This window comes from Asparagus officinalis, chromosome 3 (genome assembly GCF_001876935.1).
Source record: "Asparagus officinalis chromosome 3, Aspof.V1, whole genome shotgun sequence".
Lineage (NCBI taxonomy): Eukaryota > Viridiplantae > Streptophyta > Magnoliopsida > Asparagales > Asparagaceae > Asparagus > Asparagus officinalis.
The window spans coordinates 56,338,467-56,352,160 of record NC_033796.1 but is presented as its reverse complement, the minus strand read 5'-3'; positions in this window follow the sequence as shown (position 1 = coordinate 56,352,160).

The following is a 13,694-nucleotide window of genomic DNA, read 5'->3' as shown; positions in this document are numbered from 1 at the left end:
GATACAATGTTAACAGCCGACTGATAAATGTGTTCAGTCGACTGAAGAAAAGGTCTGGAATAACAAAAAGTTTCTATTTTATTTTGGTCGACTAACCAGTCGACTGATGACGTTATCAGTCGACTGATAAGGTCATCAGTCGACTGATGAGCTGGAGAATGCCTATAACGGTTAGCTCATCAGTCGACTGATAAAACTTGTTAGTCGACTGATGTTGTAACGGTTAGTTTTTTTCAACCTGTACTAGTTTTGGATTTTTGGTCTTTTTGCTTTGTTTTTCTTGTGTCTTGGGGTCTCTATAAATACCCCTTATACCTCAGACCAAAAATAACTAAGAGAATGTTTTAAGAAAGTTTAACAAGGGTTTAAAGTTTGGTTTAAGTTTGTTTAAAAATCTTTTAAGCATTTTTCTAGTTTCGGTTTGTGAAGAGTATTTCACAAGAGCAAGTTGAGATCATCCTTTGGTGTTTGAGCATTCACTCTTCTCCCTCTCTCTTGTTATCTATAGAGAAGTTTCCTTAAACTCAATTCTAGCTATTTATTGTTTTGATTCTAATTTCCATAAGCTAGATTTCAATATTGAGTTTAATTGTTTTACTGATACTCTTTGTTCACACAGAACCTATTGAGCTTATTGTATTTACATTTATAGTATAATTTGGGGTTGTGGTTTGTGACTTAGAGTGTGAGCTTTCATTGTGTTCTCATCCATAGTAGAGAATAACCATTGTTGTGAGCTATAATTATGAGGATTTACTTTGTAATACACTAGTACACCAAGAGGAGTGTGTGGTGAGAGACGGGGTCGTCCCAAAAAGAGTGGGGTAGGTGGTAATGCCTAGAGAGAGGTTATAATTCCTAATATTTGAGGGAGACACGGGCTAGAGACCAACACTTGAGGTGGTAGTTAGTGTAGTTACATTGTGAGATTGTGAACTTTGATCAGTGAGTGTTGAAAACCGATATTGTATGGTGTAAACGTTTTCGGGTGATCGTCAAAAACCCGGTGTGATAGTGGATTTCTCCCCGGGAGTGGGGATCGGAGACGTACGTAGGACGGAAGGTCCGAACTCCATGATCATATTATGTGTTTGCATTGTTTATATTGTCCTATCATAATTGTATCTTTTGTTTATCTTGTTTCACCCTTGTTTATATTGCTTATCCTTACTAATAAATCATTGCATATCTTATTTGCTAGGATAATTTGTTAATAAGTTTGAATTTGGCATAAATTAGATTAGATTAGCATAAACCCTATTCACCCCCATCTAGGGTTATTTCCTAGTGGCATTGGGGTGCTTTCAATTGGTATCAGTGCAGCATAGGGTACTTTCAATTGGTATCAGAGCTTGGTGCTCTTTGATTTAAGGTCTAATCGTCTTGAGTTAAAGATACACGTTATCTTTTTGTACTAATCTAATTTTGAGATTTATTGTTATCTTGCTTGCATACATATAAATATTATGGACATGCATTGTGCACATTGTTTAGGCTATGATTCTAATGTTTCTCCTAGAATAGATAATTTTCACTAAGACCAATGGTGTTCTAGATTTAATATTTTTGTTAGATCTAGACATTTCGATTTATAGGATATTATTGATAATGTTTATATTGTACCCACTACGGAGAAATCCAAGTGGAGTAAAAATGATCATAGAATGTTTACAATGAATAAGCTTTTGTTAGAATTCTTGCTTAATACTTTTGACTCATCCATTTCTAACAAATTTGTTCATTTTGATAGTGTTTACAATTTATAGAAATTTATAGAAGTACATCAAGACAACTTAGAGGAAATCCAACGTAGTTTGGAGGATTCTTCTTCAAGTGAGTGTGGAGCATCATCGTGCACACGGGCACTAGGCGATAGCCCTAGTGTGGTAAGTGATTTGGAATCTGATGATGATCTATCTATTAATGAACTCGCTTGTGCATTTGATAGATTAGCGCATGCCTACAAGAAATTAAAAATGATTTTGTTAACCTTAAAAGCAAGCATGTACAATTAAAATCCGATCATGAGTTGATAGGTTCCAAATTTGATATCATTGCTAAAGAGAATGTTACACTTAAAAGAAAATAATGATATGTTAAATTTGGAAAATAAAAATTTGAGCTTATCTATCTCTACCCTAGCTCATGCTAATAATGATGCCATGATAGAAGTAGAATGAATTAGAAATAAATTCGATTCTTTTAAGAATATCCATGCACGCTCTACTTCTATTATCAATTATGTTATGCCTAATGATGAGTTGAATCATGTTAAAAACCACATATCTTGTTTAGATTCAACCTTAAACACATGCATTGATAATCATAAGAAGCTTGTGGATATGTGTGTCAAGTCTAAACTAAAATCATCCACTCATTATGCACACATATATAACAAAGTTTACAAGTGTTCAATTTGCGGCCGAAAATATCATATTGCTAAATTTTACTATGATGCACACAAACATAAGAATATTAATTCTCCTTGTATATCCCATTAGGTTTCTTCATCACACACATTTACATGCACCTAAAGTTCATCATAAGCATGCTAGTGTGTTTAAGTGTGATCATTATGGTCGTTTTGGTTATTTGGTAAAATATTATTTTGATTTGAAAAGAAGATCTAGTTTGCCAAATGTTTCTAGTAGACTACATGTTTTTAAATGTAATGTTTGTGGTAGATTTAGCCACTTAGAAAAGTTTTGTTTTGATAATATTTCACATTTGCAAAGAGCTTCAAATAATTTACATTTGTTTGCAAATGTTCCACGTGCACCTGTTAATGCTCAACATAAGCAAATACTTCCTTTCCATTATACATATTACAATCGAAAGGGTCATTTGAGTGATTATTACTTTGACCGTGTTAGTGTACCACATGTGTCCAAAATGATTCATAACCCTAGGGCATTGAGCTTTCATGATAGGGGTCATGTTCCTAAATCCTTTGGTACCAAGAATAATTGGGTACCAAAATAAATTTGATTTTTTAAACCAAGATTTTTAGTATTTTTCTTTTTCTTTTTCTTGGTTTTGAGAATTATGCTTTGAAATTTTTGAATATGAAAACAATTTTTCTTTGATCAATTCTTTTGTTTTCATGATTATTAGTTTCGATTTTGATGAGAGGTTTGTGTTTATATAACCCCCCGGATTTATTGGGTGTTTATTTCCCAAATCATGTTTACCGAGTGCTAAAATGTTTATATGGGTTGTTACAAGCTAAAGGGCTTGATATAGTTGTCTCTCTTACCTTTTATTCGAAAATTGGTATTGATTTGTTTTTATGTGATTTACTTGTGATTTATGATTTTATTTGAGTGCTTTGTTTTCATTCGAAAACTTTTTTACATGGTTCCCATGTTCTTTTTTTTATTTTATAAATCTATTTTGTTTTTGGCTTGTGCCTTGAGACACACTATTTTATAATGATATATCTACACGTGTTCTCAATTGTTTGTTGTATGTGAGTTATACTTAGCATATTTTACATTTATGCTTGCTCACATGTTTGCCATGATCTTTATTGCATATACTCCATACGACATTTGATAGGGGGAGCAATCCCTATATCTTTTTATTTATTTTATACTCACCCATGCTTATTTGTAGGGGGAGCTTTCGCTCTCTTCATTCTTTTGTTTTTTCCTTTTTGATGTTGTCAAATGGGGAGAAATATTATGAGTATATATCTTGTTTTGGTTATATGCATGATAATTCTAATTTACATATTAATTTCCTTTTATGTATATATCTTTTTTTTGTAAATTGTTTGTTATCATAAAAAAGGGAGAGATTATTGGGTCCTTTTGTTTTGATGATGATTAACAAACAATTTATAATTAATGTTATTTGTCTAGTATTTGTGTTTTGTATTTATTCTAGGCAAATAATAAGTTGGAGGATGGACGGAATTGCGCCACAACGATTATATCAAATAGAGGTTGGCAAAAATATCGGTATGAAGCATTGCAATTCAAGTTGAAGATCCAAGTTCAAGCTTCATCCGCAAGTGTACCAAGTCGAGCTTATTGAAGACCTTCATCAAGCTTGGGTATATTTAGTTTAGGTTTTTATATTATGTGTGTTAGTACTTTAAGCTTAATCATACACACACATACAAGTTTTGGTTTATATATATATATATATATATATATATATATATATATATACATGTTTTGGTTTTATAGTTTTCAAGTTTATACAAAAATGAATTTGTGAAAATATTGAATTATTTGTTTATGGACTTCATAACAATATTTTATATCAATTTATTAAGTCTATAAAATAATTTTACAAAAGTTTCAATATTGTGTTTATGTCAAATGATAAAAACATGTATATTTAGTTTTCATGTTTTTGGACATATTTGAAAAATGATGAGTTTTCACTATTGAGAAGTGCAATTCTAATAATTCTTTTTGTAACATGTTCATTTACATGTTTACAATGATTTTCCAAAGTTTTATATTTTTTAGAATTTATTTGCTATTTTTAAAGGTACTTCAAAATTTAATTTTACTATTCAAATCAGGCTGATACAGTGTTATCAGTCGACTGATGAATGTGTTCAGTCGACTGAAGAAAATACCTGGAATAACAAAAAGTTTTTATTTTATTTTGATCGACTGACCAGTCGACTGATGAGGTTATCAGTCGATTGATAAGGTCGTCAGTCGACTGATGAGCTGGAGAATGCTTACAACGGTCAGCTCATCAGTCGACTGATAAAACCCGTCAGTCGACTGATACTGTAACGGCTAGTTTTTTTAGCCTGTTTTAGTTTTGGGTTTTTGATCTTTTTGCTTTGTTTTTCTTGTGTCTTGGGGTCTCTATAAATACCCCTCATACCTCAGACCAAAAATAACTAAGAGAATGTTTTAAGAAAGCTTAACAAGGGTTTAAAGTTTGGTTTAAGTTTGTTTAAAAAGCTTTTAAGCATTTTTCTAGTTTTGGTTTGTGAAGGGTTTAAAGTTTGGTTTAAGTTTGTTTAAAAAGCTTTTAAGCATTTTTCTAGTTTTGGTTTGTGAAGAGTATTTCACAAGAGCAAGTGGAGATCATCCTTTGGTGTTTGAGCATTCACTCTTCTCCCTCTCTCTTGTTATCTATAGAGAAGTTTCCTTAAACTCAATTCTAGCTATTTATTGTTTTGATTCTAATTTCCATAAGCTAGATTTCAATATTAAGATTAATTGTTTTATTAATACTCTTTGTTCACACACAACCTATTGAGCTTATTGTATTTACATTCATAGTATAATTTGGGGTTGTGGGTTTGTGACTTAGAGTGTGAGCTTTCATTGTATTCTCATCCATAATAGAGAACAACCATTGTTGTGAGCTATAATTGTGAGGATTCACTTTATAATACACTAGTACACCAAGAAGAGTGTATGTTAAGAGACTGGGTCATCCTAAGAGGAGTAGGGTAGGTGGTAATGCCTAGAAAGTGGTTGTAATTTCTAACACTTGAGGGAGACACGGGCTAGAGACCAACACTTGAGGTGGTAGTTAGTGTAGTTACATTGTGAGATTGTGAATGTTGATCGGTAAGCGCTAAAAACCGATATTTTGTGATGTAAATGTTTTTAGGTGATCGTCGAAAACCCGGTGTGATAGTGGATTTCTCCCCGGGAGTGGACAGCATAGACGTAGGACGGAAGGTCCGAACTCCGTGATCATATTGTGTGTTTGCATTGTTTATATTGTCCTATCACAATTGTATCTTTTGTTTATCTTGCCCCCCTCTAAGGTTCTTTCCTAGTGACATTAGGGTGCTTTCAATTGGTATCAGTCTAGGATAGGGTACTTTCAAACATTATGATTGGTTGTTAACCTCTGTAGATAGTTATGAGTTGGTTGTTAATCTTTGGCGTTGGTTGTTAGCCTTTGTAGATGATTGTTAGAAGTAATTAGTTGTTCAAGTTATGAGTTGGTTGTTAACCTTATGAGTTGGTTATTAACATTTGTAGATGATTGCTAGAAGTAATTAGTTGTTAATGTTATGAGTTAGTTGTTAACCTTACGAGTTGGTTGTTAAGTTAATACTTAATTGTGAAATATACAATTTTATTGTTAAGCTTACAGCTTAGTTGTTAAGGTTACAATTTGGAGGGTAATATTAATAATTACTTGTTATATTTATGCAGGAAGCCATGGTTCTAGCCACTAATCCAGGAAGTCATATTGTCATTGATGATCATGACAGCTGGTTTAGGCATTTGTTTATAAGTTACTTTGCTTGTGTTGAAGGGTTCATTACTGGATGTAGGCTTCTGTTATTTTTAGATGGAATATTTCTTAAAGACCACTGCAGAGATGTATTACTTAGTACCACAGGATATGACGACAACCAATAAATATTTTCTCTTACTTATTGCGTATGCGACCAGCAGAATGATGAAAATTGGAAATAGTTCGTATAAGGAGTGTGATCCATACTCTATGATAGGGAAAATTTTTACAACCATTCACATCAATTGGTCATGATTTCTAATGCCAAAAAGGGTATTAGGGTAGCATTCAAAGAATTCTTTTCAAATGCATTCCATTCTAGGTGTGTTCTCCATCTAGTTGCTAATTTAAAAAAAAGATGGAGTTGGGTCATAAAGTAAATGTCACTCAAATATTGAGTAACTTGTTACAAACCACAGCTTATAAGTTCATAATTGCCAAATAGGATGATTACATAAAAGAATTGGTATTGATAGATGCAAGGGATTATATTAATGCAATGAACTACTCCATAGAGAGATGAGCAAACGCTTATTTCCCTAGTATAAGGTATGATACTATTATTTAATTTAGTTTGACACTGAGTTTTCCATTAGTTGTTAACCATACGTGTTTGTTTTTAGGTTTACAACATAGTTGTTAAGGTTACAACTTATTTGTTAAGTTTATAAATTAATTGTTAAGGTTATATATTAGTTGTTAAGGTTACAGCTTGATTGTTAATGTTACAATTTAGTTGTTAAGGTTACAATTCAGCTGTCAATGTTACATATTGGTTGTTAAGGTTACAGCTTAGTTGTTAAGTTTACAGCTTTGTTGTTAAGGTCACAGTTTATATGTCAAACTTATGACTTTTTCATATTATTTATAAGTATGGTCATGTTACTTCAAACGTTGCTGAGTCCTTCAATAGTTGGATAAGAAAGACACGAATTTTATGAATCTTACCTTTCATGGAGACAATACGAAAGCAAATCATAAAACACATGCATGATAGAAGTCTTATGGCAGCAAAATGGACCGAATACTTATGTCCAGAAGTTGAGATAGCATTGAGTGATAATATTCATCATGAAAGTTGCTTACATGTTAAAATTTTGATAGAAGATATTGTGGAGGTTGAATCTAATAAAACTAGTCATGTAGATTTGAAGAATCAGGCATGTTCATGCAGGTCTTGGGATATCACATGCATTTCTTGTAAGCAACGCTTGCACTGCAATTACTTAGATGGGATGGGATATTTATCATTATTGTGATTAGTTTATGACTGTTGAAGCATTCAGAAGAAGTTATGAACTAATCCTCTTTTTTATTTCAGATTATGAGAAGTGCATTGTACCACCAGAAGACCATCGGTTAAAAATTTTCCTTATTAAAAAAGACGTGGAAGATCATGTACCAGACGAAGGAACAATAGGTCACTGAATACTCAGCCTGTTAAGTGTTCCAGATACCACATGGAATGTCACAATCGACAAACAGACAACGAGCATATCTAGTTGATAACCATATATGTATTAAATGCTAACCTTTTGTATTAGCAGCTAACAATATGTATTGGATGATACCCTTTTGGATTGGCTGTTAATGTTGTGCATAATTTTGATCAAAGAATGAATGAATTAATAGTATGCATTAAGCATAAGCTATGAAGTTTAGTGCTAAGTTGTTAAAGTTAATTATTAAGGTTATGGCTTAATTATTAAGGTTACAACTTGGTTGTTAATGTTGCAGAATAGTTGATAATGTTACGTCTTAGTTCTTAAGGTTATAGCTTAGTTGTTAAGGTTAGGGATTAGTTGGATTAGTTGTTGTAGGTTGTCTAAAAATTACTACAGATAACTGATCCTCATAATTGTGAAGATAGAGAAGAAAGATTGTAGGCTTCAAAATCTTTATAAGGATTACAAACTGACGATCCTTGCAGAACTTGATAAAAGAGACTATAATTGACAATCTCTTCAAGCCCAAACGCGGAGGTCATCCCCGTGCTCCAAGCTCAAGATACGGAGCTCATCGCTGCATTTCAGACTCAAAATGCAGAGCTCATTGCTGCGTTCTAGTTTAAAAAGCAGAGCTTATTGCTGCGTTTTAGATTCAAAATGCAGAGCTCATCGCTACGTTTCAGACTCAAAACGCAAATCTTATTGCTGCGTTCTAGATTCAAAACGCAGAGCCCATTGCTACATTTTAGATTCAAAATGCAGAGCTCATTGCTGTGTTTCAGATTCAAAACACAGAGCTCATTGCTGCGTTTCAGATTCTAAATGCAGAGCTCATTGATGCGTTCCAGACTCAAAACACAAAGCTCATCTCTACGTTCCAGACTCAAAAATGCAAATCTCATTTCTACATTCCAGACTCAAAATGCATAGCTCATCACTGCGTTTTTTAGCTTTAAGTGCAGAACCCAACTCTGCGTCCCAGGTCTAGAACATAGAGTTTGTGCCCAGAACGCAAATTTTGCATTTGGCTCGTTCAAACACGAGCTAAACAATTCTAAAACCGTTTCCCACAATTTGAGGAGGATTACACCCTACATAGGAGCAATTTTAAGGGTCAGTTACACCCCTTAATCCCCTATAAATACCTGAAAAATCAGCTTAAAGGAGGGTCTTCGGTATTAAGATCTTCAACAAGATCTTTTTGGGAAAATCTTTGGCTAGATCTTTGGATCATCTGGAGATCGGAAATTATCTTGGGTTGGGGGAAAGACCTTCTTGGAGAGCTTTTAGGATCAGCTTGATTTTGGCTTTGAAGGTTGGCTTTTCGAAGCACCTTGATCGGCTCCAGTTTAACTTGCCTAGCAAGTTTATTTCGGATAAAAGGGATTGAAATCCCTTTCTCAAATCAACTCTTTTGCAAAGTTTTCAACTTGCTCGTCAAGTTCTTTTAAACTCATTCAGAGTTCTAAAACTTGCTTTGCAAGTTCTTCCAAGACGTCGAGTCAAGAGGCGAAGACAATGTTCCACGAGGTGAAGCGATCAGATCATTAACGGGGTACAAGATTCAAACTCTTATCGACACCAAGAAGAACCCAGTTTTAAACAAAGGGGAATGTCTTCATCGATCTTTCTCTCTTTTGTAAATCAGGATACCGATAAGAGAAATTGTAATTTCTTCTTCTAAGTCAGTTAGAGAGAGATTACAGTGAGAGATTGTATTCATTCTTTTCCTAAGTCAGTTAGGAGGATTAATACAGAATTTTATTCTCGTTTCTTCTTCAATTTTCCCACGAACAATTGTTAAGGTTACATCTTAGTTATTAAGGTTAAACCTTAGATTAGTTGTTAAGGTTAAGGCTTAGTTATTAAAGTTATGGCTCGGTTGTTAAGGTTAACGCTTAGTTGTTAATATTACGGCTTAGTTGTTAAGGTTACATATTGGTTGCTAAGGTTACATAATAGTTATTAAGGTTAACCCTCAGTTGTTAAGGTTAACCCTTAGTTGTAACCATAATTAATAATATTAAACCTTAGATTAATTGTTAAAATTAAGGTTTAATTGTTAATGTTACAGTTTAGTTGTTAAGGTTAAGACTAATTGTTAAGGTTGCGGCTTAGCTGTTAAGGTTGCGACTTAGTTGTTAAAGTTACAGATTAGTTGTTAAGGTTACAGCTTAGTTATTAAGATTACACATTAGTTGTTAAGGTTACAACTTAGTTGTTAAGGTTAGGGATTAGTAGTTAAGGTTACAACTTAGTTGTTAATGTTACAGCTTAAATTAGTTGCTAAGATTACGGCTTAGTTGTTATACGACTAAGTTATTAAGATTATGGCTCAGTTGTTAAGTTTACAGCTTAATTGTTAAAGTTAAATTTTAGTTAGATTATTTGTTAAAGTTAAGGCTTAGTTGTTAAGTTTACTGCTTAGTGGTTAAGGTTATAGCTTAGTTGTTAATATTAAAACTTAGTTGTTAAGATTACAGCTTAATTGTTAAGGTTTTAACTTAGTTGTTAAGGTTACGGCCTAGTTGTTAAGGTTACGACCTAGTTACATTGGGCCATAAAAAATAATTACAAGCATATTATTTATAATAATTAATAGTGTTTTGAGAACCAATTACAATTGTTTTCAATAGTGTCAGGCAAGCTAATGATCTAGAGCTTCTCTATATTGTGGATCTATTCGTTCAAGGTCATCATCTTCAAGTTCACCAAGAAGTCTTTTCTTCATTCTTCACTCAATTAGTAAATACGCAGCTAGCTTCACTCGTATCACCCATGTAGATTGATCTTCAGGCGTGAGGTGCAAAATGTTTCTTCCTTCAATAATAGCTTTTATATATAGGTAGACGTGAATTTCACAGTCATACGTAGTTATAAAAAATATACATCATTAAAAAATCACTCTACACATTAACTAAACAGAAATCTTAACAATCAATATGCAACCTTAACAACTAATTAACAAGGAACCATAATCTTAACAACCAATCCCTAAAGATAACAACCAATTTATAACATTAGCAACTAACGCGTAATCTTAACAAACAATATATAACCTTAACAATCAATTTGTAAGCTTAACAACTAATTTGTAACCTTCATAACCAACCCTTAAGGTTATTTACCAATTTGTGACCTTAATAATCAAACTACGATTATAATAACTAATCTGTAATCATAACAACCATACATGGAAAAGATAAGGTTTCAAAAAACTTACGCTCCCTTTTTTCCTTGCACGGAACCTTTTCAGCTTTGAATACGAAGAAGACATTATTCTCGTCGAAGTCAGATTTCATATAGTTGAAGAATTTAATGATGTTAAGTACATGTTGCAAATGTCAAAATCAATCTTTCAAGGAGCTATAGTGTTTGGCAACATTACTTTTTAGATCAACCTCAAGGAGATGCCAATGATCATTTTGGACAATGGGAAGTGTTAGGTTACTAACTCCTTCATCAGTGAAACTTTTGATGAAAATATTATATGCATCCTCATAGTCAGGTTTTCCTTCCACATGTAGTTTATGCTATAATCAAGAATTAGAGTGGTCAGACATGTTTACTATAGATTGAAATAGACCTACCTCTACACAGATATAAATACTTACTAAAAAGAAAACAGAGACCAACCCATATTTTTTGTGATACGATCCGTTCTAAGGCATGTCATGCCATTCACGTATTGTGTCAATCAGCACCTAAGTGTCATAGAAAATAATAAACTATAAATAAATAATAGTAATCTAGAAGATGAAAAACAATAATTAAATAACTTTGAATATAATTAGTAAGAATAAATTTATGGCATAATATGAATCTTACTGAATCATCAAGACGATCACCATGTAAGATGTTAAGAAGCTCAAATTGGTCAATAGATGACCATTTAGATTTGTATATTTTAATCATGCTGCAAAAATAATTAAACAATTAATAATCCTAACAATCAATCTATAAGATTAATAATAAATCTGTAATATTGACAACTATGACGTGACCTTAACAACTAATCTGTAACCCTAACAGCCGATCTTTAACCTTAACAACTAGGAGACAAATAAAAGCAATAAAATTGTAATATGAGCTAAATACTTATTGCACCTGCAAGTACTGAAACGATGGAGAATTTTATTCTTCTCTTCTGTCAGCTTGGCAGCAACATCTGCCAATATCTTAAAATCTGCAAAACTGTAGGGTATTGATCATAAAATTTAATGATGAAACCTTTAGGAAAGCGAATTCTTTTGTTTAAGTCTTCCAAAAACTTTTCTTCTTCCTTATGCATGGTACTATATATAAAGATATTTCAAATTTCACGGGGATCACTATGTGGCTCAGCAGGTGGCAAATCCTCATCAGATCCCACTTCTACTTTTTTTCTTTCCCCACTTCATCTCTTTCCTTTTTCCCCACATTTTGTTTTTCTTTGATTGCATTCTTCTTCTTCTTAGGGTAAGGAGGTAACTACGTGTTTTGAAGGCTTCAGCTTCCTTCTTGTTCTTCTTCTTTTAAGGGGTGCAGACACCCTTGTAATCCTCTTTCTCTTATTTTATTTTATTTCCTCCATCCTAATATTGAGAGGAACTTATTCATTGTCTATCATATTTTCTCCATCATCAATTAAAAAATCAACTTTTAGTAGAGGGAGTTCCTCTCGTGAAGGGACTTCCATCTCAATATCAATGCCAGCCATGTCAGGTGGAGGAACTTCCTCTGGTGTATGAACTTCCTTTTTAATATCAATGTCAAATATGTCAAGTGAGTTCCTGAGATAAAAAACAAGGGATTACTTAAGATTTTCAAACTATAATTAATAAAAAAACTTTAAGCTAAATAACCTTAACAACTAACGTATAACCTTAACAACTAATATGTAACCTTAGTAACCAATCCATATACTTAACAACAAAGCTGTAACCTTAACGAACACCTATAAACTACACAACCAATCTGTAACATTAACAACCAATCTGTAATCTTAACAACCAATTTATAAGTAGACAAAAACTAAACTATAAACTTCACAACCAATCTCTAAACTTAACAACAAAACTTTAACGTTAACAACTAATTTGTAAACTTAACAACAAAATAATATAATTCACATGTAATAATAAACTTAGATTACATGTACAAGTTTGCTCCTCCATCATAGTGGACATCTTCTCAGTGTTGGACACCTCTCCCGTCCACATCACAGGCTTGTGCGCAAATTTCTTATTGTTATATATAGTCAGGCTTTTGATTGGGCATTCCTCAACTCCTTATTTACCATTGTCACTTTTGCAGACAGAGAAGCCACTTTTGCATATGGAGAAGCTATCTCTTCTCAGTCGACAGCTCTCTAATCTTTATATTTATTCTCCATGTCGCGATGTAATTTTTGATTCATCATTGCGATCCTCTTCCAAAATATTAGTTGATGAGGCAATTTTAAATGATCAATTTCCCCATTGTGCTGCTCGACTGCTTCATCAATATTCTGGAAAATAACCTATGCAATAGATTGTTTGGTGGAAAATTTGAAGTAAGTAAAATGAAAGAAATTTGATTTGTATTCTCTCAATCTCAATTACAATTCGAATTCCCTGATTACAAAAGAGAGGAGAATGATCTGGATTCTCCCCTTTGTTTAATTCTGGGTTCTTCACGGTGGCGATGAGATGCCTCCCTCGAATGCTCGCGTCGAGTTTTCTTCTCGTTGATGATCCGAACGTCTTGTTTCACTGGAACGTTGTCTTCTCCTCACGATTTGACGTTGTGGAGAACTTGTAAAGAAAGTTTTAGAACTCTTGATGAGTTGATAACTCTGAATAAGTTTGAAACTCTATGAAAGAGTTGATTTAACCGAAAGTCGGTTATAAGCCAAGGATGAAGAAGCTCCTTATTGTCGAACGTTGCTGAAGGATGAACGTCGATCTCCCCCTCGCTGCCAAGCCGAATATCTCCTCTTCGCTGCCAAGTCCAAGATCCAAAAACCCAGCCGAAAAGAAGCCCTGAACT